The 27,432-nt window shown below is 41.8% G+C and overlaps 1 protein-coding gene across 14 annotated transcripts in view; it reads left to right on the top strand.

Annotated features, from left to right (window-relative positions):
* Positions 1 to 27,432, top strand: part of hdac4 (histone deacetylase 4) — a 553,521-nt gene that overhangs the window by 250,044 nt on the left and 276,045 nt on the right. Inside the window, exon 1 of one of the 14 annotated variants that reach the window (XM_085985635.1) lies at positions 5,538 to 5,714. The exons of 12 other annotated variants lie outside the window; for them this stretch is intronic. The gene's annotated coding sequence lies outside the window, so the exon portion shown is untranslated. Of the gene's footprint in view, positions 1 to 5,537; positions 5,715 to 9,755; positions 9,876 to 27,432 lie in introns of those variants that run through there. One more of the 14 variants, XM_085985636.1, reaches the window with a different exon arrangement.

Below are 27,432 nucleotides of genomic sequence, written 5' to 3'. Positions count from 1 at the left end.
TTTACTCCAGAAACGCATCATCAGATGCGAGAAATTGACATGCTCCAAGCAATTGCCTGGAGGAACCCGCATGTCGGCCGTAACGAGGCCAATCGAGCAAAAATCGGAACTGCGGGCCAGCGGCATCCGGGAGTGGGTCCGAAAGCCGCTGAGCAGCGGGCCTGCCCTCAACCAGCCTCCTGTATAAAAATCGAGCCCTTTGCATCCATACTGGCACTCTGTCACAAATTATGTCTCTTTAGGTATGATTCAGAACACGGGTTTATTTTTGTCATTGCGTGATCTCCAAACCCAACACTAGAATATCTGGTGGTATCAATTTGTCATTATTTTTAATTCCAGCTGCTTATTGGTTAACTGTATAGCCCAGCCTGCCTAGTTGTGCTGGGGTTTTTGACTGGAAATCTGGTGTGTAATTTATTAAAATCGTCAGAGGTTCATTTGTTTTAATTTCCCAGATGTGTGCATTATACAATATTAAAACCATTTTGCATTTTCTTGAACTATCTAATGAATTGCTTGAACCACTTGCAGTTTTTAAGCCCCTTTTATTGTTGTTACACAAGATGTTTGAAGTTGTATTGAATCAATTGTATGTCTGCTATTGTTAGCTTACAGGAAACCAAATTTAGGCCAATTACCAAGTTCTGTACCTGTTTTCTTTGAAACTGATGACCCTAGATTAATGTGCATTTTTGAGTCTGGAGTTTGTAATTCAGTAGTGAAAGATTGCTATTAATTTACATTTTTACAAGTTTGCAAAGCACCTTGGTGAAACTTGATGCAACTTGTTATATGCAAATTAGTTGCATTCTTGTATTTTACCTTTTTAAAAATTCATTAATGGGATGTGGGTGTCGCTGGCAAGGCCAACATTTATTGCCCATCCCTAATTGCCCTTGAGAAGGTGGTGGTGAGCCGCCGCCTTGAATCGCTGCAGTCCATGTGGTGAAGGTACTCCCACAGTGCTGTTGGGGAGGGAGTTCCAGGATTTTTACCCAGTGACGATGAAGGAACAGAGATATATTTCCAATCAGGATGGTGTGTGACTTGGAGGGGAACTTGGAGGTGGTGGTGTTCCCATGCGCCTGCTGCCCTTGTCCTTCTAGGTGGTAGAGGTCATGGGTTTGGGAGGTGCTGTTGAAGAAGCCATGGCGAGTTGCTGCAGTGCATCTTTTAGATTGTGCACACTGCAGCCACAGTACGCCGGTGGTGGAGGGAGTGAATGTTTAAAGTGGTGGATGGGGTGCCAATCAAGCAGGCTGCTTTGTCCTGGATGGTGTTGATCTTGAGTGTTGTTAGAGCACTCATCCAGGCAAGTGGAGAGTATTCCCATCACAATCCTGGCTCGTGCCTTGTAGATGGTGGAAAGGCTTTGGGGAGTCAGGAGGTGAGTCACTCGCCACAGAATACCCAGCCTGTTCTGGTAACCGCAGTATATATGTGGCTGGTCCAGTTAAGTTTCTGGTCAGTGGCAACCCCCCCCCCCCCCCCCCAGGATGTTGATAGTGGGAATTTGGCGATGGTAATGCTGTTGAATGTCAAGGGGAGGTGGCTGGACTCTCTCATTGGAGATGGTCATTGTGTGGCGCGAATGTTACCTGCCACTTATCAGCCCAAGCCTGAATGTTGCAGGCATGGACTGTTTCATTATCTACGTAGTTGCGAATGGAACTGACCACTGTGCAGTCCTCAGCGAACATTCCCACTTCTGACCTTATGGTGCTACATTTGGAAGGAAAATGAAAGAATTTTTGATTGTAGCATCTTTGGGAACAATATTAAGTTTGCACTATCTTCTGTAAAAAGAAAATGAAAATACAGAATCCTGGCCATAAGGTCAGAATCACATTAAATATGACACATGTACAAATGGTATTTGTTTATTCTTGAATCTTAATAATGTTCCTACCTCAATATGGCATATATCCATCTCAAGTTAATGCATTGACTCAAGTGATATATTTGTGTTCATTCTGGTAAAGCTCTAAAACATGATGGGAAAAGTGTTTTCAGTTAGTTTGCAACTAAACATGTAATATAGAAATAAATCTACTCCAATCTATTCACAAAGCCTCACAGATTCTATAAAAATGATATATTTATTGAGTGATCAGTAACAATCTTCTCACTGCTCTCTGAGTTCATCTTGAGCTGGTTTTATGGTGCAGCTCTCTTAGGAGAGCAAGCTAACTGTGTCACACTCCCACACTTTGCGCACGCACGGAATAACAAGCTCAAACTGGCTGTGACATTTGGCTGGTGCACGTGTATAAAATAGTGATGCTATGATGCTGAGACAGAACAGCCACATACGTGACTGGTGATGATGCAGCTGCTGTGAAACAGCGCATTTATTGAATCTAGGGAAACTGGTGACAGTTGGGAATCCCCAGTTCAAAAGAAACAGGGATTCTTTGTGGCCAGTCTAAAACAGATCCAGCAAGTTTTATCTGCCTTTTGCTAACAGTTGCACATATCCCACTGTAAGTGGCTAAAGGCCAACATAAAAGCTGCTTTAGAGTTGTAGTATACTAGATAGATTGTGCTAAAGACTATCTTAATATATATTGACAATCTAGTTACTTTTATGGTATTTTAGTGTTCCAGTAGAGATCCATGTCATTTTTAAACCGCTTTCTAATAGTCAGCCTGCCTTAAAACACTGGAATATTTGAAGTCGGTCTCAGAATTAGTTCATGCTGTACTAGCACCAAAAATAGATAGTTCATTTGAATTAAGTTTACACTTTTGTTCAAGGATAATAAATTTCAAATTAAAATTCATGAAGACCTCTGCATATGAATTGAAGAATAATGCAAAGTCCTTTAACTTTTCCTGCCCTCAGCTACCTGGTCTATTGGCTGGAAATGGGCATTCTCTCTTTTTCAGACTGTTAACTGTATATTAAACTTAATGGCCCTGATGCACAGAATACCCATCAATTTTGGCTGAGACACTGATTTATATATATATATAAACAATTAAAAGTGATGTGAGGTGGTAATGATGTTCAGTGTGTGATTTTCGTTAGAATATGCAGTTTGTTTCTCGTGTCACAAAACAGTTATAGTTTTCACAAAATGGATGAAAATGTTTTCTGTTTTAAGGATAGATTCTATCCAAGAGGCAATTCAATGAATATTAACCTGTTGTCCCTATGTGGTCTCTAAGCTGTTATACTTGCATAGCATGTATATTGTGTGCCAATTGTACCAAATGCCAAAAAGGTGAACAAAATTCAAGGAAATTAGCAAATTATAAATTTGTGTGCACTGATACTTTGAAAATGGGTATACCTTAAACCATATATAACTCGGCTATGCATCAGCAAACATGATTTATGATCTCCAATGTCCTTTTATCCTTCAACTATCATAAAAACAGATTATTTAGTCATTTATCTAATTGCTGTTGGTGGAACTTTGCTGGATTGGTAGAATATATATATGTTACTAGAGGCAACATGAGGAAACTTTTTTTTACACAGCAAGTTATTATCCTCTGGAATGCACTGCCTGAAAGGGTGGTGAAGCAGATTCAAAAGAGAATTGGATAGATAATTGGAAGGGGAAAAAATACAGGGCTATGGGTACAGAGCAGGGTAGTGGGATTAATTGGATAGCTCTACCAAAGAGCAGGCACAGGCATGCTGGGTTGAATGGCCTCTTTCTGTGCTGTATTATTCTATGATATAGTGCCTTTCATGACCTCAGGACGTTTCAAAACGCTTAATAACCAATGAAGCACTTTTGAAATGTTGTCACTGTTGTAATGTAGACTACTACTACTCTTTGAAATGTAAAATTGAGCTGATTAGGATGGTGTGTGTTAGATATTAAAGTGGAGGGATAGCCTATGGTTTGTATTTTCTGTTCAAATTAGCCCCGAGCATCATTGTGAAAAATGCATTCATTTAAAAAAAAAAGTTGCTTACTTAAAAATAAGTTTGCTGTCCAATAGATGCCCACTATTTTGTGTTTCCTTCCCTCCTGAACTGCTCTGGTGATGCCACTAATGAGGAGGACCCTCCCAGGTGTTCAAGAGTAGCTCCATTCATTTTAATGGAGGTTGCAAGATTGGACTACCCTGGAAGCTGATCTGGAGCTGTGCAGTCCCAGAAAAACATACACTACTTGATGGTGTTCTGTATTCTCCGCTGGAAGTTTGTTTAATTTGGGGTTGTGGGGCTCCAAATAGACTCGCAGGGAAGTCGAAAGTTTTATATTAAATGAGGATGGATGTTGCTTATTCTAGCTACCAGAGGGAAGGAAATGCAAAATAGTGGGTCTCCTTTTTAAATGAGAAATTTAAAATATTTTTAATACTTGTATTTTTTCACTTGGGTTATTAGGAGGGCAGGAAGGATTCCACTTTTAACCCAGGGCAAATAGTGTGTGCTATTTGCAATTGGGACTTTTACCCATTTAGTACATTATGATTGTTGGGCATTACGCCTTTGTCTTTGTCCAAATCCCCTTGAATGCTGGTTTCTGCCCCATCTTCTGTCTTCTTGCTAGTGACTTATTCCCAGCTCTCCAGCTGAGAAAATTTCAAGAGATATCTGGCACTCCATCCCAGCCAAAAAATGCAGTGTTGTGCAATCCCAATATCACTGGATTGGGATATAAAAAGTTACTTAAACATTTTTTTAAACCCTGCAAAATTCACGAAAATGCTGGTGTTAACTTTAAAAAAAAATATGGTCAAAATTATTTTTCTGAACAGCTACCTTTGCTGGTAAGTTTCATATACATGTATGGGCAAAAATGACAATTTGGTTTTGTTAGCACTGAGTATTCGGAATAAGCATGCATTTACACACTAACGTTAACATGGTAGCGGCATGCTTTCTGCTTCACTGCGATGTTAAACTTGGAATGTAAACACTGAGCCAGATATGAGATCGGATTCCCAATTGCATTCAGAACTGCAAAGTGTGGTGGTCAATTTGGGTTCCAAATCCTCCTTTCTTACATTGTGAACAATGATGAACAAATGTCACAGGACTTGAAAATCGGCTTTTGAAAGAGGAAGTGAGAACAGGTTTGGAAGAGGCAGCATAAATCAGCTCTCCAAACCCACAGCAAACTTGAGTAATTCACTGTCAGTTTGCTGTGTGCAACGTGCAGTGTGATGGCGCCCTAGGAGAATTTCCTTCATAAAAGGCTTGTGATGTCTGAAATATGAATTGATTCCCAAGTCGTCTTATTGTTGTGACAGTTAATGTTTGTCAGCACCTCAATACAATTGTCCAATTTCTAAGAAAGATCCAGTTTTGTCCCCTCCTCTCGAGAGGCACGCACACTTGTTGGGAGTTCTTCGGTGTTTTATCTTCTATTCTTCATATATTTGACTCTTCATATATTAGCCATGATGATGATGAGTATCAGCAGGCTATTTGACTGCAGAGAACATTTGAGGTGAGGTTGATCCTTTCCTCATTGACTGTCCGCACATGGTCTTTTCCTGTCACGAGTTGCTGCATGGCAATTAGTAACAGCAGCCCTGGCTGATTCTTGTTTGTTTTTTATTTTTCCTGTCCATTATCCCAGGGATGCTGAGATCTAAAGCATTCCAACTGCTGCCCTGGATGGAATCCGCTAATTCGGCACAGGCTAAGAACTGAACTTGGGACCATTTTGATCTCTCTGGCTTAGTGCATCACTGGACTCAACTGCACCCACTAGCTCATTGGGAAGAGGGGATCACAAGTTAGTAACTTTAAATAATTTAATTGGCAAGTTATGCTACCTTTCATGTGGATACAAGAATGGTTTTGGATGGTCTTCAATGCAGTACTGGTAGTATAACTAGTAATTAGGTTGGAGTTCAGATTGCACCAAAAACGGGAGGTCTGAGAGCACCTTCAGCAATAGTAGTTAAACTTGTGCTGCATGGGCAAGATAACCCGGCTAGCAACTGAAACTCTGTATGCATGCAACTCGTTTGGCACTGAACAGAGACTGACGCAGGAACTAGCTGTCTCCCAACGGCGCATCAAACCCTACTAGTACTGGTATGAATGAGACAAGTATCTGAGAGCTGTATATACAAGTTTGCAGGTGGCACTAAATTAGGAAGAACAGTAAGTAGTTCAGATGGGAGCAGGACTTTGCAAAGGGACATACAGTTTAAGTGAGTGGGCAGAACTATGGTAGATGGAGTTTAATGTGGGCAAGTTTGAGGTCATTCATTTTGGACTTAAAGATAAATTGGAGTATGTTCTAAATGGTGAGATATTAGGAACTGCAGAGAAGCAAAGAGATTTGGGAATGCAAGTACACAAATCATTAAAAGCTAGTCGGCAGGTACAAAAAGAAATCAAAAGGCTAATGGAATGTTGGCTGTTATCCCAAGGGGGCTGGAATACAAAGTGGAGGAAGTTAAAGCTCCGTTGTATAGAACCTTGGTCAGATGCCATCTGGAGTATTGAGTTCAGTTTTGGGCACCACCTCAGGAAGGATATATTGGCCTTGGAGAGGGTGTAGTGCAGATTCACCAGAATGATACCAGGGCTTAGAGGGTTTAATTATGAGGACAGGTCGTATAGACTAGGCTTTTATTCCCTTGAGTACTGACGTTTGAGCGGTGATCTGACTGCGGTATTTAAAATGTTAAAAATTAGATAGGGTAGATGCAGAGAAACTATTTCCTCTGATGAGGGAATCAAGAACAAGGGAACATAACCTTAAAATTAGGGCTAGGCCATGTAGGAGGGAAGTCTGGAAGGACATGGGGAGAATTCCATAGTTGTACTACCAAGAGGCTGTGGACGCTGGGACAATTGGAACTTTCAACACTGAGATCGATAGACTTTTGTCAGGCAAAGGAATCGAGAAATGGAGCTAAGGTGGGTAAATGGAGTTGTACATATCGGCCAGGATCTAATTGAATGGTGAAACCGGCTTGAGGGGCTGAATGGCCTACTCCTTCCTATGTTCCTCTATAATTAATTGTGAAAGGCTATGAATCCAAGAATAAGAAGCAGAAACTGTATAAACAGTTATCTTCTGCAGACTACCATAATGTAGTAAATTTCTTGGATTTAGCTCCAAAAAGGAAGGTCAGGATGACTTTTTTTTAAATAGAAAAATCTTTGGACTTTCTGTCCTGGCTAAAGTGTTGTTTTACTTTATATAAAAAAAAAAAAAAGTTTTGTGGCCCTGGCAAGATTTCTGTTAATTTTTAATGATTTCTTTGTACATGTCTGAAAGCAACATGATACAGATTTGCCACGGTTTTGGTACGGATCATTTACAAATCGTGTACTGGAGAGGGGAAGCGGTTGAGAATGTTTGGAAGGCAGTTATCTTGAAGTGACATTTTTTGAAGCTTAATCTAACCAGTATTTAATGTATAAACCTAGTGCCAAACTCTCTTCCATTGCCTGTAGTATATGGGGGTGTGTATTGTGCAGTTTCCAGAAATAACTGGGTAGTATATGTCCCCTATAGGTATTCATTCCAGAGATTTGGAAAGATTTCAGTTTCATGGGACATGCAATATTATACATGCATGGCCAACTGGTTTTACAACCCTGAGCAGATTTGGGTCACTGTGATCTCTAGTTACGTATGGAAACTTTGCTTCTTTGTCAATGTGTAGTGTCCCCAGTTAATTAACTACTTTGAGGGGACCGAGTATAATTGTGTCCAAGTTTGCTGACCAAAGCTAGGTGGATAAGTAGGTTGTGAGGAGGATGTAAAGAGATACCAAGGGATATAGACAGGTTAAGTGAGTGGGCAAGAATATGACAGATGGAATATAATGTGGAGAAATGTGAAGCTATCTACTTTGGTAGGAAAAATAGAAAAGCAGAATATTTTTTTAAATGGTGAGAGATTGGGAAATCTTGCTTTTCAGAGGGACCTGGGTGTCCTTGTACACGAATCACTGAAAGTTAACATGGTACAGCAAGCAATTAGGAAAGCAAAAGGATTGGAGTATAAGAGTAAAGACATCTTACTGCAATTATATTGGTTCTTAGTGAGCCCACACCTGGAGTATTGTGTACAGCTTTGGTCTCATTACCTAAGGAAGGATATACTTGCCTTAGAGGGAGTACAACGAGGGTTCACTAGACTGATTCCTGGGATGGAGGGATTGTCATATGAGGAGAGATTGAGTAGACGAGGTCTATATTCCCTGAAGTTTAGAAGAATGAGAGATGATCTCATTGAATCGTATAAAATTCTTAAGGGGCTTGACAGGGTAGATGCTGGGAGAATGTTTTTCCTGGCTGGAGAGTCTAGAATTAGGGGTCACAGCCTTGGAATAAGGAGTCGGCTATTTAGGACTGAGATGAGGAGAAATTTCTTCACTAACAGGGTTGTTAATCTTGGAATTCTCTACCCCAGAGGGCTGTGAATGCTCAGTCGGTATATTCAAAACAGAGATCAATAGATTTTTGGATACTAAGGGCATCAAATGATATGGGGATAGTGCGGGGAAATTGGAGTTGAGGTGGATGATCAGCCATGATCTTATTGATTGGCGGCGAAGGCTCAAAGGGCCGAATGGCTCCTATTTCTTATGTTATTTTTAGCAGCCTGAATCTGTTTGATAAGCTTTTAGAAACTTAAGGATTCAGTTATATTGTCAACTGATTCCAACTTTAGGTCCTTTCTTGCATCTCCTGCTCCTTTTCCTGTTCGATCTCTTGTACTCTAGCCACTAAAATCCCTGCTCCATGCCTGCTTCTTGAATTCTTATTGAATGGCGGAGCAGGCTTTAAGGGCCAAGTGGCCTACTCCTGCTCCTATTATGTTCTTCTTGTATCATTTGATCTCAGTATTTGTGTATTTTCAAAACCCAGTTAAACGTTGACAAAATTGTTCAGTTGCTTTCAAATTCAGGGTACATTTTTGAAAGTTGTAATAATTTTGTTAAATTGGAATATCAGAACAATTCTAAGTAACATTTAATCCATATTAGAATTAACTTGGGTATCTACACTATGGTTAAAATAAATGTTAATTGAAGAAAACTTGAATAGATATGGTAATACCGTGTTAGCATTGAGCAATTTAGCTTTGAAAATTCCTCCATTGATTCTCTCCTGTTTGACACTGGTTATGTGTTCCTATGGTTTATCTATATGGGTGCTTTTGTTTTTTAGAGAATGGAGTTACTGTCTGTTGGCTGAAACTTTAATGTTATCTTAATACTTGACTAAAAGTGATATTTGGAAAAATGTATGGTAAACGCATGATGAGTCTTTATTCATACAAAGGATGAGGTATTTAATGTTCAATTATTCTTGTGTTACACAAGTGCAGGTATGTTACATAGTGATCTTGATGCCAGGCTTGTTGTGTAACTGTTGAGAGCTGCAGAAATTGCTAGGTCATGCTAAAAAGCGTATGTTAAAGGGGTTGAATTTCAAAGTCTCTTCTAAATTGATTTGAATTGGTCATGTTCTGATAAATTCAAGTTTGATGTAGCCTCCAAGTGTAACAATCATTAACTCCTGAAACTAAGCAAATTGTGTAATTTACAACCTCATCTAAACACAAAATTCAGCAAACCCAAGCACCTTCCAGATCTAAACCTATGGTTCCAATTTCCTACTATGTGCAATACATGCTTCAAGTGATATTTTGTTAGTTTCTGTTAAACCAAATAGGAAATGCTGATGAAGATAGATGGACTTTTTTTAAGTAAAGGAATTTTTTTTTACTGGCACTGACTAGTAGTGTAGAAATAAACAACATTGGAGACATGTTAAAATAAGTAATTGTCTCACCAGATCGACTGCTCTACATGACTTTGGGTTGTGCTGATTCCAGGAGCAACCCGCAATCTTCAAAAAGGGCCACATTCCCTGGTCGGAAATTGGCTTTGTGAAACGTTGAAGCCGTTGATTGTGACAAGTAGGGCTGAGCTTTGTTGGGAATTCCCATTCTTCTTCCACGTTTTCCAACTGTTTGTTTGTACTAGCATTGATTAAATGCGACTATCATGCCAAGGAACTGAATGTTTATAACTTTAAAAATGTTGAAAGCTTGTTTATGAAAGTATCAATGTGAAAGAAGTTGTGAATCAATTTCTTGATTTCTTTTAAATGCTGTTATTTTCTCTGCTGTTCCTGGCCTTCACAAGTAGATTTTATTCACTATAGCGTCACTAATGTAAATTGTAAGTAACTAGGTGGCCTTCAAAAGCAGGATGAAATTTTTTTTTTAACTTGAATAATTTATTCTTAAGGAAATAATGTAGGTTTTTAACAATGCAATTCCTAACTTCTTGTATTTGTTGCCAATGTTTTTCAATCTTGTCTCCAAATTATATTGGCCTGCTCTTGACATCCCTGCAATCATGTCGGTCTTCAGCTAAAAGGATGGGAGAATCTGGGATGTGAACTTTTCTGTGTCAAGCCTCAGTGCTGCTCAAAGTGGGGGCAACATTTATTTGGGTATAGTTTAGGTTTTGATTGTACTTTGGACTGGGGGCAGAAGCAGAGGAGGAAGTGGTTGACTCTCAAAATTATAAATATTATGATGCTACATCTGATGTAGAGAATTGTTTAGGGCATTTTGTTTGATTTTATTGTAAACTAGCTGGAGTGCCCGGCGGTGCCGAGGGTTTTTTGAGGGCATGTTGTTATGAAAAAAGTATAAATATATATATATATATATATGAGTTTGTCTGTCTGTCTGTGTGGGAAGGAGAGGGAAAGAGAGAGAGAGCGCGACTGGGGGGGAGGGGGGGGTGAAGAGAGAGAGAGACTGGGGGGGAGAGAGGGGCTTTTTTGTAAAACTGGTTATGAGACTGGTGGGCTGGTCACACTCTCTCTCTCTCTCTCTCTCTCTCCTTCCTCCCTTCCTTCCCGCTCTCGCTCTCTCCCCCTCCCCAGTGCCTCAGGCCCGGCCGGACTCACCTCGGTACCAGAAGGGAGTCAGTCCGACAACGGGAGGCCAGGTGCCCAGCGCTCCGAAGCGAGCCCAGGGTTCCTGAAGGTTAATGCGGCGGGCCTTTGGACCCGGTTGGCCGGGCGTCAGACCAACGCCTTTCGCTGCGGACTCCCGTGTCTGATTGCGGTTGGGACGGCTCGTTGGAAAGCCCCGGTTTTGCCCGTCCCGCACTCACGGCGAGAGAGAGAGAAATTTTTTGAGCTTCAGGCCCAGCCGGTCTGTAATGGCCGCCACTCACCTGAATAACGGCAGTTTGAAAGATTGGGCCCCGCCCACACACGCCATGAAACGCCCCCCCGTGACGCAGCGCGCTCCCCCCGTAGAATTGGTCAACCTTCACGTCACTCAATGCTAATGAGCGGATTTCCCTCGTATGATTGGCCAACCGCTAATGAGCAGAATTTTGAACGTTTTTTGTCTACTGTCTGAACAATTTTTGTCTGGCCAAAAAGTAAATACGCCTATGACACCCTCCTAATCATAACCTTTCTTTTGATATAACATATGTGTAGGTACGCTCTAACTTTTGAGTGATGCCCGGACAGACACACAGACACGCAGACAGACAGATCGATCCTTTATTTATATATATATATAGATGTATACAATATACTGTAGTGCCTTAACTGTTTTTGGCTTTGATGCATTTTCTGCTGTAGAGTGCCCTCTAATGGAGTCACTTCATAAGGCTGATTCAAATAGTAGTACAATAATGTCTGTCTGTACCATACATTTTTATTTTCTTGCTGTGCCCCACTGGGATACAGTTATGTGCTTGCTTCCAGTTTAAAAAAAATGCAAGTACATTCAGAACTGGTTTATAACCTGTAATCCTTGCACCATGTATATGGATTCTCTTATTGTTTTCTTTTTTGCAGTGATATTACTATGACTCACTTTATAATGGCAGTTTATAAAATTTCAAAAATGTAAACCCAAAGATAGTAGGAAAAAATCCAAAAAGTCGGTGATTTAGGTTCGTACTTTTCTTTAAGGAGTGATACTTATGTAGTCCTGGAATAATCTTGATTTATTCCAAATCTATTTAAACTCTACCACATCTGTACTTACTTTGTGTAATGTGCATGCTGTAACTGGGTTGTTTGGGGGTCTTTTTGCTATTTTGCACAGCTCTATTGCGCTTTTACACTCAAAACTGGGTGTATTGTTGACGTGATTAGTCATAGGTTTCCTTATTGTATAATATAGCTGTAGCTAATAAAGCAAACAGATTGGTACATTGTAAGCATTGTGGTTGGCAGACAGGGCATTTGTGGTTGTAAAGGTTATCTCTATAGCCTGCTGAAAAACACTTCTCCAATAACTTAGTATTGATACTTGAGCCATTTATATTTCGTATCTATGTGTCAGTTTGAGTAGCAATTGGTTGTCAATTTTAAAATGAAAATTATCTTCTGATGCAAACAAAATGTTTTTTTTAATGTAGTGTTAAGCTGGAAAATGATCCAATCAAACATTGTAATTGAGAAAACAGCCTACATGTTCCACAATTTCTGCCTCCCTCCTCCCAAGTGCTGCAGATATTCGAAGAGACAGAAAATTGAAGGGCAAGTGAAGGAATATTGCCAAAGTGGCAGGCAAGTCCAGGGTGGCAGTGTCCAGGAAACTGGTCATATTCAATCTTTGAAAGAGAATGATGGGGAAAGTTTTTTTTTGTTTTGGGAGGTGGGGGGTGCTGGTGAAAATATTCGTCAATATGCATTATACAATACACACACTTGGTGTTCAGGTCCATTCCATAATAGGTTATTATAAGAGAAATGCTGAGAGCTATTGCTGGTTCTCTGTTTGCGGATAGTGGGTGTTTTTTTTAATTCGTTTATGGGATGTGGGCGTCGCTGGCAAGGCCAGCATTTATTGCCCATCCCCAATTGCCCTTGAGAAGGTGGTGGTGAGCCGCCGCCTTGAACCGCTCCAGGATTTTGACCCAACGACGATAAAGGATCGGCAATATACTTCTAAGTCAGGATGGTGTGTGACTTGGAGGGAAACTTGGAGGTGGTGGTGTTCCCATGCACCTGCTGCCCTTGTCCTTCTAGGTAGAAGAGGTCGCGGGTTTGGGAGGTGCTGCCGAAGAAGCCTTGGCGAGTTGCTGCAGTGCATCTTGTTGATGGTACACACTGCAGCCACGGTACGTCGGTGGTGGAGAGAGTGGATGGGGTGCCAATCAAGCAGGCTACTTTGTCCTGGATGGTGTTGAGCTTCTTGAGTGTTGTTGGAGCTGCACTCATCCAGGCAAGTGGAGAGTATTCCATCACATTCCTTACTTGTGCCTTGTAGATAGTGGAAAGGCTTTGGGGAGTCAGGAGGTGAGACACTCACTGCAGAATACCCAGCCTCTGACCTGCTCTTGTTGCCACAGTGTTTGTGACTGGTCCAGTTAAGTTTCTGGTCAATGGTGACCCCCCAGGATGTTGATGGTGGGTGAATTCAGCGATGATAATGCTGTGAATGTCAAGGGGTGGTGGTTAGACTCTTGCTTGTTGGATATAGTCATTGCCTGGCACTTCTGTGGCGCAAATGTTACCTGCCACTTATCAGCCCAAGCCCGAACGTCGTCCAGGTCTTGTTGCATGCGGGCATGGACTGCTTCATTATCTGAGGAGTTGTGAATGGCACTGACCGCTGCAGTCATCAGCGAACATCCACATTTCTGACCTTATGTTGGAGGGAAGGTCATTGATGAAGCAGCTGAAGATGGTTGGGCCTAGGACACTGCCTTGAAGAACTCCTGCAGCGATGTCCTGGGACTGTGATGATTGACCTTCCTTTGTGCTAGGTATAACTCCAGCCAGTGGAGCATTCCTCCCCCCCCCCCCCCCGGGATTCCCATTGACTTCAGTTTTGCGAGGGCTCCTTGATGCCACACTCGGTCAAATGCTGCCTTGATGTCAAGGGCAGTCACTCTCGCCTCACCTGGAATTCAGCTCCTTTGTCCATGTTTGGACCAAGGCTGTAATGAGGTCGGGAGCCGAGTGGTCTTGGCAGAGCCCAAACTGGGCATCAGTAAGCAGATTATTGGTGAGTAAGTGCTGCTTGATAGCCGTATCAATCACCTTCCATCACTTTGCTGATGATTAAGAGTAGACTGATGGGGCTGTAATTGGCCGGGTGGATTTGTCCTGCTTTTTGTGGACAGGACATACCTGGGCAGTTTTCCACATTGTCGGATGTATGTAGAATGCAATTTGAATGAGCTTGGATCTCCTCGTCATCCCAACAGGTGTCTGTGCAAGCTACTGTACATAGGTTTTAGCAACAAGTTGTATAGTACCATGTTTGGGATGGATTAATTTGTCAGAATATTTAACTAATTGTGCTAATTATTAATTCTACTAAACTCTACCTGAATGGCCTCTCCTCTCACTAACTGGAGGCTTGTATGGCTTCAAAAGTTAGGGTTACGGAAAGATTGCTTTGGATTTTGTTTTCAATTCCCATATTTTATGGTAAGTGAATTACAGGCTAACCAAATTGATGTCTGTTGATTTTTGTGACTGCTGCATTGACGCATTGTGTGCAAGTGCATTTCTTGGCACCGCATGAAGCCATGCTTTGGTTAGCTTGATTTTCTTGGCATCCTAAGTAAGTATTGGTAATATACTCGGGTGCATTGGCCTCCGTTCTTTAGCTGGGGCAGATAATTTCTTGGGAAGTTGTCTTCTCTTCCCCACTCCTCCCACCCAAATTCTTTCTGGGCACATATTTCTAGGCCAGTGGTCTGCAAAGCCATTACTGCTGGAAGTGTGTAGGAATGGGCAAGTAATGAGAACCTTGCCTCAAATGCACCATCTGGGACTGTACTGAGGGATAAGGAAGACAGAAAGATGCACATGACTCGATTTCTAGGAGTGTTTGAAGGAGTCTTCACACTTCACGCAGGTAACTGTCCCACGATTCAAACTTGAGAAGTAGTCGTCAGTCGCTCGAACAGTAGCCTCTAGCTACTATCCTTTCTTTGCAGTGCCCCTCTCGGACACAATTCAATGGCTTAATGTTCAAATGGCACACTCTGGTGGGCAAAACTGAAGTGGTCATGGATTTGCTGTCCTCAAGCTTTATAAGCTGTAAATGTAAATGTTGCACTTTTGGCTCCTCCATCATTGGTATTATGCAAGTTTAGCTTATCGTGGGGATAATCTCTGAAATTTACAGTCAGTCACAAGCACAAAGTGGCGATGATGCTTTTATGAATGTTAAGTAATTAAATGAATTATAAAATAGTCTGGTAGTTTTATTTAACATTGTGTTAGATAAGTAACAGTAGAATTAAAAATCTCATCATGAGGGTGTCAGATAACGAGTCCCAAATCACAAACATCTTGTCCCTTTAAGTTTTTAGTAGAAACAATCTGCAACAATCCCATTCTCTTCCTTCTCTCTTCCCCCCCCTCCCCTCCCCTCCCCTCCCCTCCCCTCCCCCATATAGAAGATTTGAAACCTACTGTTATAGACAAATGTCTACCTTTTTGTAAGGATTAATTTAAATTGCTGTTGCAGTTCTTCACTGCATGACTTGAGTCTGAAATGTAACCAACCATTTGCAGATGTTACTGAAGCTGACCTAAGATGTACTTCCCAGTTCTCTGACTGCTCTTAATTGTAAACCAAGTGTACACATTTATGGTTTCTTGTATGATACATGTATATAGTTTCTTGTGTAAATCTGTGCGTGAACATATAATTAAGGGGAGTCGAGAGTGATAATGGCTCTCTGCTCAGCTGCAATAGCTCTTGTAAGCTCGTTTCTAGTGGATTCAATTATCTGTAGTTGCATCATTTATTAGAGTAGTGGTATTTGTTTCCACCATTGTAAGTACAGTACTTGAATTTGGTAGAAATCTATAATGGTAAATGGTAAGCTATAATGGCATTGTGTAAAAGCACTGCCAGCTGGAACATATAGCATTCCACTGCAGTGCCAATGTTACCATGCTCGTGTTTTGATATATAACTGAGTGCACTATAATTTGCAGGTACTTGTTTTGGATATTCCCTGCAGACCTGAAATTACACTTTCTTCATTCAGATAGTATTGAAAGGTTGCATGTAATATTGTTATATTTGATATTGACAGAAAATGTTAATAACTTACATTGTTTCAATGGCTGAGCAGTCAAGTCCTACTTTCTGACCCATACAGAACAGAAAAGTCCCAAGTTCAATTCCAACTATTTCAACTAGAGTAGCAGTAGGGACACTACAGTTGGCTGCAGGCCCCAAGATAGGGGAGGGAAAACCACACTGGGTTTTTCTATAGTGACCCGCTACTGAAAATACACTCGAAGGTGGAATTGGGTGAGAACAGGAGCCGTCTCAGCTGTGATAGCCTTCATTGTCAAATAGCCTACTGTTATTCACTGTGAAAACACACACAAATTATAGGCACTTGGGTGAGGCCGATGAGGGCAAAGTTTACCTGTGGGACTGTAGCCCAGTCATTGCCTCGAGGGGAAATCCCTCTTGCGTGCAATATGGCTGTTTGACTTTAGATTGCTGATTTTCATAAAATGTGAAGGAATTTTAAGTTCTTCACATGAATGTGGCTTTTAAAAATGTGAGATTTAAGAAGTCGTCGATTTCTTACCCCTCCAGCCAAGGTGAGTAGATCTTCGACTGATATGTATAGCATTTAAAGTTTATTGAAAAACATTTTGATACAGGTATGATTCAAAGCATGTGCTTTTTTTAAGGATAGGTTCATCTAGAGTTGAGTTGTTTTGTTGAAAATAGTTGCCGTAAGAAAGGGTTTGTCTATTGCAGCAAGAAGTCTCCAGTGGTTATGGATCCTGGCCCATACAAAATATGATCAGATGTCCAGGATATAGATTTTTATGGAATCAACTATGATCTCAACAAGACTTTCTACATTACAAGTTTGAGTCTTCTAATTCACAACCAACGTGGACTATATTTACACTCGAGCTGCAATCTTTCAAGACTATTGTTTCATAATTAATTTGTATCATTGTGGTAGTGCTAAAGAATGCTGCATGAAAATACTACAACTTTGCATTGTGAACCTCACATCATCAATATTAGACAACTGCCCAAAGCAGTATGTTTTTTTAGGTGTATTTACGCTGCAGTTACTGGTCTTGACTAGTAGCTGTAGTTTGGATTTCTGCAAGCGGTACCTTGTTTACAATAGCAAAATACTGCGGATGCTGGAAATCTGAAATAACAGAAAATGCTGGAAACACTCAGCAGGTAAGGCAGCATCCGTGGAGAGAGAAGCAGAGTTAATGTTTCAGGTCTGTGACCTTGTTTGCATTACCTGGGTGAAATTTGAATTTCACTGCCCAGGTAAAAAAAAGCTCCGTACATGTATACATGAGCAGAGCCATTTACCATCAGTTCAATTTTAAATGATTAGACATCATCCATGCTGTCTGGACAATTTAAATTAATTGCAGGTTAGTGTAAACATTGTCAAGGAGGTCCATAAGGTCGGGGCATGTTTTGCACCTAGTTTGATACTGCACAGGATTTACTGTCTCTGCAGTATCAAATGGATGTGGTGCAAGACTCCCTTCTCCGGGAAGTCTCTTGCCACTTCTCTCTGGGGGTCAGGTTAGGCCTTGAATCAGGATTTGTGCTGCAACTTTGGTAGCATTGTGAAACAAAAACTGGTTTCAATTAATTTGAAATGTCAGCCAGAATAATTTCATGGTTTCAAAAAAAACTTGTAATAAAAATCATCTGACTGTTGATGCTGGCTATGCCTGTGCACTCATAGTATGCATGTATAATCATATACTTGCTTGGTCCAGCGCCTGCAATGAAAGCAGCACTAAACAATTTTTTTATTGTGAATGACTAACCCTAGAGTACATTTCCTGACAAACAAAGCTTAAAGTAATTTATTTGGGACTTAAAATTCCACCCAAATGTGAAAAGCAAACATTTTTTGCTACAGTTCTAATCTAATGACTTCTGAAATTTGCTAACGTTTTTACTTTGATTCACATAAAAAAATTCTGCAGCATCCTGAATATAAATGACACAACTATTTTTATCCAGGTTTTTTGAATCCCATTAGTGTAGAGATTGCAATTGGCAACTGCTTTCTGTATATAAAAAAAAAGGAGCATCTGAGGTATTAAATAATTACTTCTTTTGTGAGCTTTTTAAGTGAGCTGGGTCACCTGGGTGGTTGCGGCTTAGTCACATTTAAACTGCCTTCAGGGCGAGCTGACCCAGTGAACTAAGATCAGTAGCTACAATGTTACCAGCCCACGCTGTATCTTTGAATCTGATCTGTAACAAGTAAATTAGTGAATAAGTATATTGTCGTTTATATAGGCTGTGCCATTATTGTATCCTGCTGTAGATTGTAAATTGCTTTGGTGTGGAAAGAAAATTAAGCATAGTTCCTGTAGCCACTCACAGTAATAAATTGATACTTGTTTGCAGGCTAATTTGCTATGGTGTCAATATTCCATGTATACATATTTGTGAAAGATACATGTGCAGTTTTTTTTAACCTTGATTTATTTCATCCAGTGAATAAAATGTGTGCACGGACGTTTATCTATAGAATTCATCATAACTCTTTGCCCTGTGTTTAATGATTGATCCAGGCCAGTACTTCCCACGAGCATATTGTCATTGCAAGCACCTCAAAGAATGTACTGGCAGACATTTTTCACTGCAGCTCATTTTCCAGGATAGAAAATGGGATGGACTAGTAAATCTGTTTCATTGGTAGTCTATCTCTTTGGAAGGGAGTATGAATGCAGGGACACACTACCATCCTGCTTCAAGCCCATTTAAACATGCAGTATTACACACCAGATATTGTTGTAATTACATCTTGTTTAGTCACACTGAATAAAATACTGAGTAACTGTTAATGACACAGTAATTCTGAAGTGTAAAATGGTTCTTTAATCATTTCATTGGAGCGTAAGTATTGTGAATTGAATTAATGTAATTTAAAAAAATTTTTTAAAATACTATCCATGCAGTTCTTTAAATTAATTTTCCAGTGCTATTCATGTAAACCAAAATAATATTGGGTACATGCAACCTGATTTATTTCCTGATAGCAAATTGTCTCATAACTGGATGGCTGTCGGTGAGTTATGAAGTTCTGTTTTTTTTTGAGTCTCCCATATCACCAGAACCTCCCATAAGCTTTCTGTTAGGTATTAGTTGATTGTGAAATGTGGTCTGTAATTATCCCATTTTAAAAAATTAATTTGGAAAGCAAACTTGAGTGTGCTTGGTGCCAAGGAAAGAAGGTGGTAAGCTGGGATCACATGATACAGGCAGTTACACTTCAGGCCTGTAGTATTACCAATTTATGTTTATTTTGGCACCATATAAAATTCCAGAAATTAAACTGTGCACAGTATATTTGTTGACATCACATCAGTTTAAATCTGATGATTCACTTGCAATTTTGTTTGCTTCCTATGCAAATATACTGTTTTGTTACCTCCAGTGGTGTTCAGATTTTTCCCAGTTGGTTTTGGGTATTTAGGGTATTTTTCTGTTGGTGTGTAAATGTCCCTACTTGGTGTCCTTCAAAACCATTTAAACAATTTTTAGCTTCAGGCAGTCTCTGAAACCCCTTTGTGTTCCTACTTTGTAACACTCTCCTGTCTATCCTGTGTGCCTCCTTTAGTGCAGACTGGTTTGATGATAAATGGTCTTTTTAGTGTTTTTTTTGTACCCACCTACCTGATTACTGTACATTACCTGGATTCATTGATTAGTCATGCCAGCTATCTAGATTTTCCACAAGATAGTTCAACCCATTGTCATGCAGTCTGCTTTCCATAAAGCTAATCAATCTCCTATGGCATTGTTCATTTGTGTCTGAGGTTCAGGGAGAGGCGGAAGGGCTGGTGGGAGAATCCGTTGTTAGTTCTGCCACAAGCATTACAGCATGATTAATATAGGCAAAATACATTAAATGGACAATTGACAAAGGACAAATGCTACATATGACTATTTAGATATGAGATGTATTGAGTTTTTTTTAAATGGAGTGAGAGTGTCGCAATAATGCATCAACATCAGGCAGCTGGTTGGGAGGAACTTTTTTTCATTCAAAGACTGACTGTATTGGAGATTTCTTTTGTGATCTAGATTGTAGCACCTGTACACAGGTGTGTGGTATCTAGCAGGAAAGATGAGTAATACATTGGGGTTTCCCCAAGGTCATAGAGCATGGCAGTAACACACTGATTATTTATTCAGGAGAGTGTTCAAACTCAGTCTTGGAGCAAACAAATTGATTCGAAGATATCATAGCTTGAACTTGGTGCTACATTAATTTCAGCGTGTTCAGAATTGTCATTCATCTGGCTGGCACCATTTGTATTCCATGCACTATACTGTAAAAAGCAGGTGAAATCCTATTTAGTTGTCGGAATTGATGGGATTTCTTCATGGGAACACTGGTAATGTGCATCACCTGAATGAAGCTAGCCTAGAAAATGATGGGTGGCCCGATTGTCATAAAACTGATGCCGCACCTACAAAGTAGAGTATGCTGTCTTTATACGATTTAGAAAAAGATGAAATCTGTTTTTGTTATTTTGAGCAAAACTAGAAAAGGTTGGCATTCATGTGCAGTTTGCAATATTTTTGCTCATGGGTAACCACAGTCAGATCATGTGTGCGAGGGTGGGAAATTTTGTGGGGTTATTTTGTTTGAGCAGAGATGTATTATTTTGATTGGGTGTTAAGTAGTGCACCAGTCTCTTTTACAAAACTACAATTTTAGTCATTTAGAATGTGGGGATGTTATAGTCCGTGCGAGAATGTTTTTGTAGCTCACTTTAATTTAATAACATCAGTTTATATCATGCCTAAATGCCTGCACTGGTTGTTTAGACTAGATTACATCCAGACCAAGCCCTGGTTTGAGGCTCTGCTGATCTGCCTGTATCCATATAATAATACACTGTCGCAAAATATATTATATGCAGTGAAAAATCCTGATACTGCAGTCAAATCATGCAGTATAGTAGCAATTGAGTACAAATAAAATGACTTGATTGAGGGAGCCCGCTGTTTTATAGTAATGGGGTGTGTAAGTATGTAATAGAATAAGAATTGTGCAATAAATAATTAGGCTTTTTTCTACTCAAATTGAATCAAATTTCTTGACCTTTGATAATCAGATAGGATAAACTGTACTGGTTAAGTGTGGACTTCAATATATTAAAAAAAATCAAAGGTGGTAAATATAGGGGTCGATTTTCCCGCAGGTGTGGGGAATTGTCAGGTTCCCCGAATGTCGGGGTTCCCACACGAATCTAAATGGGTCTGCCACATCGATGCAATTTTCCCTCAATTGGCCAATTCATTTCCAGCGTGTGGGAACCCTTGCTAATTGACTATTTCCAGTCAGAAAGCCCCACAGTATGATGTAATCATTCGTGGTGCTTTCAAGGTCCACAGCAAGCACTGCATCCTCTGAAGGCAAGAGAAGAGGTGATGGATCTCCATGCACAGATGCAGGAGTCTCTGGCAGGTTTTGTCTCCAGGGTTGCTGCGAGTGTGGAGCAAATGGAGGAGTCCATAGCGAAGATGAGCTGAGCCTTTGCGTAGTCATTGGCGCATGAACGTATCACCATGGAAAGGTTGGCACCCTCCATGGAGGAGATAAGTCGCCAGGGTATGGAAAACACGGTGAGTGTTCATAATACATTGTAGAATGACATCTCTTGAGGAGCGATGGGCAGAGAAACCAGACCTTCATGGAAGTCCTTCTGAGTAGGACTGCCAGTGCAGATACGGGTCCCCATGGCCCCCTGATGCGCAGCAAGGTGCTCTCAAGCCACATCCAAGCGCTGGCCCCTTCTGGCCTGTGCAGCTTCAGGTGAGTGAGCAGCAGCCTGGCGCTCCTGCTGATGATGCTGCTGTTCCTGGTTCTGCTGCTGGAGATCCTCTAATGGCATGAAGGGAAGGGAAAAAAGGTCTCCCATACTTCTGGTAGATGCCTCCGTTGAGGAAGCGCTGAGTGAGGGTGCCGAGAGGGGCTTCCCAGGAGCTCACAATAGAGAAGTGTGTGAGGCTCCAACCTTCCACAGCTGTGCCTAAGCCTGGAACAAGTTGCCCCAAGCCTGAAACAACAAGGTCCTGCAACCTACAAATGCTGTCTGATTAAATCTCTTCTTTCCTGATTGACCTGCAGCTGATAGTAAGCAAGCCGATATTGTTCACGCCAGGTTTCATCAGCGGGGTTCCCACCAGGCGTGTTTAACATGGGGAAAGGCTGAAAATAGCAAGGGCCCCTTAAAATGGCATTATAGATGCCAATTATTGGTGATTAGGGTGCCTAAAGACCAGTCCTGCCTGCTGCGGGCGGGACTGATTCGGGTCGGATTGAAACGCCGGGGTGAAAGTCGGACGGGGCGGGGAATCAGGCGGGGGGGGGTGTCGCGACCCCCTATTGCGAATTTCCCCCCCCCCCCCCCCCCTCCACACGCCTGAAACCCCGCCTGACGGCTCTAAAATCGGCCCCATAGTGTTTATGTTCTCCTGCGGTGTTTTGATTTGGATAGTTTACTACTATACAAATTAAACTATGTAGCAATTACATAAGGTGTCAGTGTTGGCTTAGCGATAACACTTGCCTCCGAGTGAGAAGGTCATGGGTTCAAGCCCCATTCCAAAGACTTGAGCACATAATGTAGGCTGACACTTCAGTGTAATACTGAGGGAGGTACCACCCTTCTGATGAGATGTTAAACCAAAGGCCCTCTTGGATGGGCGTAAAAGATCCCATGGCACTATTTGAAGAAGAGGATGCGTGTCTGTAAAGTGCTTTGGGATACCCTGAGGTGGTGAAAGGCGCTATATAAAGGCAAGTTTGTTCGTGTAACTGTAAGCAACTTGCACAAACTACTATGCACCAAATTCAACTCCATCAAAAATTTTAATCACTTTTGCACATCAGAATGTCTTTGGAGGAACAGGTACTACTGATTTACTAATGTTATAAACTGAAAAGAAATTTTGTATAGCTTGTATTATGTTTATCATTGTAGCATCAGCTATATATCTGTTTGCTTAGAAAACATTTGTAATGTTTGTTTTATGTTTATATACTTGTGTAACCTGTACCCTAAGTGATTGTAATTGACATTTAAATATTGAAACTGCATGGCCCCGACATCGATTCCTTCGCTGACGACAGCCCCCCCCACCCCCAAACTTTGAATTCCTCTCAGTCCTCGACTACTTCAAACTATCTGTTTGACTGCTGAGAGTGGGACAGCATGTTGGTTCTCGCTGAGCTCAGTTGAGTTTTGAAGCCAAGTTTGTCCTGAGGATTTTACCCACTACTCTAACTGACCTATCGGTACCATCTTTTTCATTTCACCGTTCTGAGAACAACACGGATAAAGCAGTACATGTCTCAATAGACTTACTGGTCAGCCAAGCCTGTCAGGACAAGTAAAGGGTACTGCGTTACAAATGAATTGACCTTAATAATATTGGGTCAGTTTTTGCTAGTGTTTTTTGTGGTGAGTTTCTGCGAATTTTGTAGTTATTTTTAAGACCTGGCTTTCATGGGATCTGCCTGATTGCACAAAATCTGAGCAACTTGCTGCAGCCTTTGGTTGAAAATGTTAGATGGGTCAGTATATTCACTTCTGTGTTTTTTCCCAAATTGGTTAATTTTTGTGGATTTCAAGGTGAATGATGTCTTGCTGGAGAATGGAAGAATTTTTGGTTTTAAATTCCCCCAGTGTAGCAGCATGTAATCTTGGGATAGCAGTGGTGAAGTAGAGGCAGAGTAAAGTTTTCTGCCTGTGTGCCAAGAATGAAAAGACAATAAACTTGAGAGCAATAAACTCTATTGCCCCAGTGTGAGTTGTGTGTTTTGGCCTTGATACTTTAATGGCATACTATGGGCAGTGTTGCCTCAGCTAATACTCTGCTCCTCCTATGGCTTCTGGACCCACCCCTCTCCGCTACTGACTCCAGACTTGGACATTGGTCAGTGGCTGATCTCCGTTGACCCCATGTTATCTACTAATGGACTTTATCCAGCCACAGCCACCTGATCCTTAGAATTCAATTTTGGACTGTTTAATATTGTTTCTTCCCTGTCTTAAATTTATGACTACTATGTGTCTCACCTAATTTCTGGCATGCCTATGAAACCCCGAATTCCCTTTGGTGTCCATTCACGTGCTTGTTCAGGCTGCTGCTCTGGACAAGAGTCTGCTATTTCTATCTTTCTTGTCTGACATTTTTGACCCCTACTCTCCTCTCTCCTCTCTCTTCCCTCTTCCCTCTTCTCTCCTCTCTTGCCTCTTCTCTCCTTCCTCTCACCTGGCCAAGCCACCTTTCATCTCTCTCCTCACGGTACTTTACCCCCACACTCCCCAATTTTTACCCAAGCCCATCACGCACCTCAGCCTTCTTTCTCTCCTGTTGGCACCCCATTTCCCCCTTGAACAAGACCATGGCTGCCTTGTGTTCCTTTCTTGGCCCATTATGGGACGCATTGTTGCCTCAAGCAATAATCCCGACTGCCCAGCACAACAACTTTCCTTTCCCACTGACTCCACCTACCACTAATCTCCTGAATGCTGGTGGATTAACGATGACCATTCCTCTCAGCATTCCCTTCAGAATGTCTGCTCATCTGCATCCTTAATGTGGACAAACATATTGACATCTTGGCTTTGATAGTAACTTAGCTTAACTGAAGCTGCCCCACCTGGTGCTACTTCTCACCACCTGCCCTGCCCAAACGACTGCAGAAGTGGTATGTCCCTTATCACCCTGTCACATCTTGGCCTCTTTTTCCGACTCCTATGGCACCTTTTCCTCCTTCAAGCACCTCGTCCTGTTCCAGCCCTCTTGCTTCTCCTTTAAAATCTTTGTCTAGTGCCCTCCAGCCTAGAGTTTCTCCTGGAGGTATCCTTCCTTCCCTCAGCCTCTGCACAGAGTAAAGAATCATCCTCAGTGATTTCATTCTCGTCTCCGCCCCCTTTTGCCTCCTCTCAATTTTCTGCCTTCCTGTATTGTATGCCTCGATTTTAAAATTCTCATCCTTTTAAATCCCTCCATGGCCTCGCCCATCCCTATCTCTGTAACCTTCTCCAGCCGTACAACCCTTAGAGATCTGCGCTCCTCCAATTCTGGCCTCTGGCACATCCCCGATTTTAAATGCTCCACCATTAGCGGCCGTGCCTCAGCAGCCAAAGCCCTAAGCTCTGGAACTCCCTCCCTAAACCTCTCCGCCTTGCTACCTTTCTTTCCTCCTTTAAGGCGCGCCTTAAGACCTACCTCTTTGACCATCTGCCCTAATATCTCCTTATGTGGCTCGGTGTCCAATTTTGTTTGATTACGCTCCTGTGAAGCGCCTTGGGATGTTTTACTACATTAATCACGCTATATAAATGCAAGTTGTTGTTGCTTGAACCCCTCTCTCCATCTTCTACCTCTTTTTATGGCCACCCTGCCGTCTCCTGTGACCTCTGCACTCTCATAGTCTCAAGCACTGATAAGACCATCTCCAACTACTTCCTTATATCCCTCATCACGCACAACCTTCTACCCTTCTATATCCTCACTTTCTTTTGCGTCTGCCCCGGAAAAATTTGTGGCCAAGTCGCTTCCAACTGCACACGCAGACACTCAACTCGCCATCTCCTAATCCAGTCATTCCCTCAGGTACGGCACCCACCTTCGCTGCCTCAAGTCCAAGTGACACAATGTTGAGTATGCTTGATGCAAAACTGACTTTGGCACCAGATCTGGCAATGAATGACTATGTATCAAGTTTTACCAAGCCTTGCTCCCCTCTGCCAAAACAGCCTGCTGCTCTATGATCATCCTGCAGAGCAAAGATAACCTGAGGCTTCTCTACTACCAACTGCCTCCTTAAACCTCTGTCTCCTGCATCTTCTGCTTTCACCTCTAACAACAGGTGCGAGGAGCTCATGGATGTCTTTGTCTTCAAGATAGAAACCATTGGCTGAGCTGGTCTCTGCTGCTTCCATGCCTTCGCCTCACTCAATAAGCCAAGCCTGCCCAAAAAACCCCAACTCTTTCCAGTTTCTACTCCATCTCTTTCCCTACCCCCCACTTTCTTCAAGCTCATCTCATACATGGGCAGCACGGTGGCATAGTGGTTAGCACTGTTGCCTCACAGCGCCAGGGACCCGGGTTCGAATCCGGCCTCGGGCGACTGTCTGTGTGGAGTTTGCACATTCTCCCCGTGTTTGCGTGGGTTTCCTCCGGGTGCTCCGGTTTCCTCCCACAGTCCAAAGATGTGCAGGTTAGGTTGATTGGCTATGATAAATTGACCCTTAGTGTTAGGGGGATTAGATACGTGGGGTTACAGGGATAGGGTGGGATATGTGTCGGTGCAGGCTCGATGGGCCGAAATGGCCTCTATCTGCACTGTGGGGTTTCTGTGATTCTGTGATTCTGATGAGACCCACTCCCTGTTCCTTCAGTTCCATTTCCATTAAACATACCACCCAATTTCCCTTCTAACCCCCCATACTAGCTGTAAATGGTGCCCTCTTCTCTGGCGCTGTTCCTGTCCTTTTCAATGCCAGTCATCACTGCCCCCTCAAAAACCTTTTGCCCTTGTTGACTGCTGCCTATCTCCAACTTCCCTTCACTCTCGCAAGGTTCTTGAATGTATCGATGCCTCCTAGGTCTGCATCTCAAACATTGGCTTCTTCTCACCCCTGCACTATCGCGATCTCTGGCGAGACGTTTGCCTTTTTTGACGTGTAAGTGATTTTAGTGCAGTGTAATGGGAATCCCTAGTGCGAACTGCTGAGATATCACAAGGTGTCTTAGCAGCCAATCACATTGCAGAATTCTCACAGACAGGCAACCAGGAAATGAGAACCTGCTTTTATCTGGACTTTTTAAAAATGTTAGAGAGCAAAGCAAAGATTGGGTCTCACATGGGGATAAATATCATGAACAAACCTTAAAAATTGTAATTTTTATCATAATGGAGAAATGTGACACTCCACAAAATTAAAATTAGTTTTTCAGGGCCATAACATTTGTTTGGCAGTCAATAAGCTGTTAAAACCCCAGTTACACCTAATCCAACAAGGCCTAACTTTTAATGGGGTATTTAACAGAGATATTACTGCGGAAAGCCCAAGTTTTCAGCTATTTCACTGAATTCACCGATTGCACTGCTTGGTGAAGGGGTGGGGCCACAGCGCAGCCAGTGTCAAAGCAGTGAATGATTGACTGCAACTTCAGGATTTCCGTGTTTAGATGCGCATGTGCTACATCCTGAAGTTGCAGTTAGTTTCAGAGGGGGAATAACGGTGAACGCTATTAGTTCCAATTTCCTATTGCGCCTGCACCTACTAAGCATTAGTTCAGGGCTCCTGAAGCTATTTTCACATAGGATCACTCCTAGTCCGGGCTGGATTCAGACTGGTTTGAACAGATAGAAGCACTGTGTTCTAACCTATTGGGCAGCCCACATCTCTGCTTATTTTGTATATCTAGACCAAGTGAATCATTTTAT

The sequence above is a fragment of the Somniosus microcephalus genome, chromosome 4 (assembly GCF_052327205.1).
Source record: "Somniosus microcephalus isolate GS21.2 chromosome 4, FLI_Smic_1.0, whole genome shotgun sequence".
Lineage (NCBI taxonomy): Eukaryota > Metazoa > Chordata > Chondrichthyes > Squaliformes > Somniosidae > Somniosus > Somniosus microcephalus.
The sequence above is the reverse complement of the archived record's forward strand: the minus strand, read 5'-3'. Positions and strand labels throughout refer to the sequence as shown.